Genomic DNA, 3765 nt, shown 5'->3' with positions numbered 1-3765 from the left:
TTCGGCGTCTCCGCGTGACCTTGGAAGTTGTGCTCAAATTACACTTCCTCCGGGACGCCCACTGCCTCAGCGTAAGGAGGGCGAAGCTCTCGCAGTCTCTCCCAAGCCTCGGAGCTGACCCCTTTGATCGGTCCCTGGCCGCCCTTCCCCCAGAGCTAGGCTCACGTTACAGCGAATTGTGGTCTGGCCTCCGTGCACCTCCGCTTTCGTGGAGCGTCGCTCGGGGCAGGGCTGCTGGGTCAACTTCACTTTTCTGGGCGCCTGGGTCCCCGCGTAGTCAGTCGTAGAAGTCAGAAACTTCCATGTCCCCACCCCCACTTTGATATTCAGCCGGTCACCGCTTCGTGCTAATCCTCCCTCCACCTCCCAGTGCCTCTCAAATCCCTCCTTTCCTCTGTCGGCCGCTGCCCTAGGTCAAGCTCTCATTATCTGTGACCTCTCCCCTCCAACAGCCGACCTGACTTCTTTCCCCTTGGAAGGTGACAGGTAACTCAAACTTCAGTCTAGAGCCTTGATTCTCTTTCTCCCAAACCCGTTTCTCCCTCTGGAAAGTGCATTCCAGGAGCCTGCAGGTCCTTGGTTCTTCGTGTCCTCCTGAAAGTCCTGTAAGCGCTACCTCCAAAAGACTGAATATTCCAGAACGGGTCCCTTTTTCTTCATCTTCAGCTCTGACACCTAGCCCCAGTCCCACCATCACTAGCCCCACTTAGCCCCAGTCCCCATCATCTCTTTCCTGAACTTCCACGCTGCCAGAGGCTCCGCCTGTGTTGCCATTTGGCCCCTTTAGTTAATTCTCAAAGCAGTTAAGAGTGATCTTTGTAAAACAGGTCTTGTCTCATTTAAAAATGGGTGAAAGACAGGAATAGACATTTCATTGATGTCGCAGATGGCAAATATGTGCATGAAAGAAGATATTCAACATCATTAGGCATTAGGGAAGTGCAGATTTCCTACTTGCACACCTACCAGGACAGCTAAAATTTAAAAAGAGTGATGATACCAAGTGCTGGTGAATAGATGGAGAAACTGAGTGTCTCATGTATTCCTGATGGGAATGTAAAACGGTATAGCTACTGTGGAAAAGGGCACGACAATTTCTTACAAAACTAAACATGACCTTACCTGAACACATGGAGCTTTTCCCCACCCCAGGTCTTGGCTCCGAAGTCACCTTCTCAGTGAAGCCTTCCCTGACCACCCTGTCTAAAGTAGAGACTTCTATCACCTGTCCACCATTAGATGGCATTAGAGACTTCTCACCACCTGAAATTGTTTATTGGTTAACTTATTTATTGTTTATTAACAATTGGTTAACCAATTGTTTACTGGTTAACTTGTTTATTACCCCCTTTAGCCTTCTGTGGCCCCAAGACTGGAATCAGAGCTCCATGAGATTAGGAACGTTGTCTTTCTTGTACCCTGTTATTTTCCCAGCACCTAGCACAGTGCCGGGTAAATAAAGAGTAGTAAATAAATATTTGGTGAATGAATGAATGAACACTTTCCTCACTGATCTCTCTCGACTCCCTCCAACGCCCTCCCCTCCCCCACCCCACTGCAGCCTGGGTAGTTTTAGAAATTGCAAATCTGACCAGGTCAACTCCTAGATTATAAATCCCCAAGAGCTTCTTGCCCTCAGACTAAAGCCCAGATTCCCTGTATATGTGGCAGGGTTTCTTAGGAAGGACATGAAATGATGCCTGTAAATAAGATTCCGGTCAACTATCAGGATTGGATTTTAACCAGAGCCCCTGGGAGTCATTGAAGGCTGTTGAACAGGGGAAGCACACGGCTAATTCCAAGGAAACACTCTCTGTAAGGAATGTGGGTGGGAAGTAAAGGAGGTAGAGGACAGAGAGCCCACAAAAGAAGCTGTTGAAATGGTTCTGGTTGAGAAGAGTCCAAAATAGGAGAAAACTGACTGTAGAAATACTGAGGATAGAAAATGAACTAGCTTTGGTGACTGAGTACACGGGGGAAAGAGAAAAGAAAGTTTCCTATCTCTCTTCCTAACTCCCTTCCCTTTTTATCTATTTATTTATTTTAGTTGACTTACAATATTATGTTAGTTTCAGGTGTACAGCAGAGTGATTCAGTTGTGTATATATATATATATTTTTCAGATTATTTTCCATTATAGGTTATTACAAGATATTGAAGATAGTTTCCTGTGTTATACACTAAATCCTTGTTGCTTATCTATTTTATGTATAGTAATTTGTATCTGTTAATCGCATACTCCTAATTTATCCCCCCCCCCGTTCATTTCCCCTTCGGAAACCATAACTAACTTCCTTCCTTTATACAACAAACACTTATTGAGCACCTACTGGATGCCGGTGAACCAGGCAGTAAAGACCCCTGTTGTAGCACAATGAATAATATAGGGCAGGTGGCCAATGAGAAGACTAAAAAATAAACAGGCAGACTTTGGGACTGGGGCAAATGCTGGTAAGGAAATAAAACAGGCGTGTGAGGTTAATTTCAAAGTACCTGGGGTGTCAGGAAAGGCTTCTCTGAGGAAGCCATGTGTGAACTGAGAGTTGAGCAATGGAAAGGAGCCAGTGGAGTGAAGAGCTGAGAGTAGATCCAGGAAGAAGGGCAGCAAGTGCAAAGGCCCTGAGTCAGGGGCAGAGTGGTGGAGAGTTGAGGTAGGAAATGTAGTCACAGGCAGCCTCCCTCAGGCCTTTGGAATATTTATTTTAGGCAGATAACAGTCACTGGAATGTTCTAAGCAGGGAGCTGACATGCTCTAGCAAGAACACTCTGCGTGTGAGGCAGCAGGGAAGCTAGTGAAGGGATGAGAGAGATTCTGTTGAAGGAAAGGCAGATGGGGTCCTGCCCCCTCACCGGCTCCATTCTCTTCCCCCCTCCCCAGCCACCCCAACTCCCCCAAAGGGAGGTGGGGGCCCTGCCAGCTGGAGGGTCCCCTGGGGTTTGCCTAAGGCAAACAGGAAGCCACAGCGCAGTGAGATGGGCCTGGGAACCAGCAACTGAGAAAGCAGGTCTCCTGGGTCCCTGGCCCTTTTCGCTCCGTGACTGCAGCAGTGACAGACACAGAGATTCACATGGAGGGGGTGGGGCGGGGTGGAGGGGAGGAGAGAGAGAGAGACAGAGAGAGACAGAGAGAGAGAGACAGAGAGAGAGAGACATGGAGGGGTGTGTGTCAGAAGAACAGATTTAAGAGTCAGGACTCCTGGGTTCTGGTGCCCAGTTGTATCGCCAGCCCAATGTGTGATCTCAGGCAACACCCTGCCTTTGTGTGTGTGTGTGTGGGCTCGATTTTCCCACTTCTAAATGGGTTCCTTCCATAACTGAAGCAGGGGCTTCCTGGGGAAGAACTGGGAGACAAAGGGGCATTAAGCGTCAGTCATTCCTCAGTACCGCTGCAAAGGAGCCCCAGTGGCAGAATGGCTTGAACCCTTAGCTATTAATGGACACTGTCTCTCACGAACTGAGAGCGCTTGCTATGTGCTGTGCTGAGCTACAAGTGCCGTATGTATATCATGCTGTTTAATCTCCACAAACAATATATATATTTTTAATTTATGAAACTTATTTTCTCATATAAATTATGAATTTCTCTGGGTAGACAGCCTTCACCTTACTGCACTAATAGAACATCTGTATACCAAGCTACAGGACAAGTCTTAACAAGGTCTGTATTCAATATAGCACTTGTCTACCGGGCACTGTAGAGCAGGATGAGGAAAAGCCAGGATGCATCTCAGGTGAAGAAGGGCGAGGGGGCAATGTGTCTCCCCT

The sequence above is a fragment of the Kogia breviceps genome, chromosome 14, assembly GCF_026419965.1.
Source record: "Kogia breviceps isolate mKogBre1 chromosome 14, mKogBre1 haplotype 1, whole genome shotgun sequence".
Classification (NCBI taxonomy): Eukaryota; Metazoa; Chordata; class Mammalia; order Artiodactyla; family Physeteridae; genus Kogia; species Kogia breviceps.
This window is presented reverse-complemented; position numbering follows the sequence as displayed.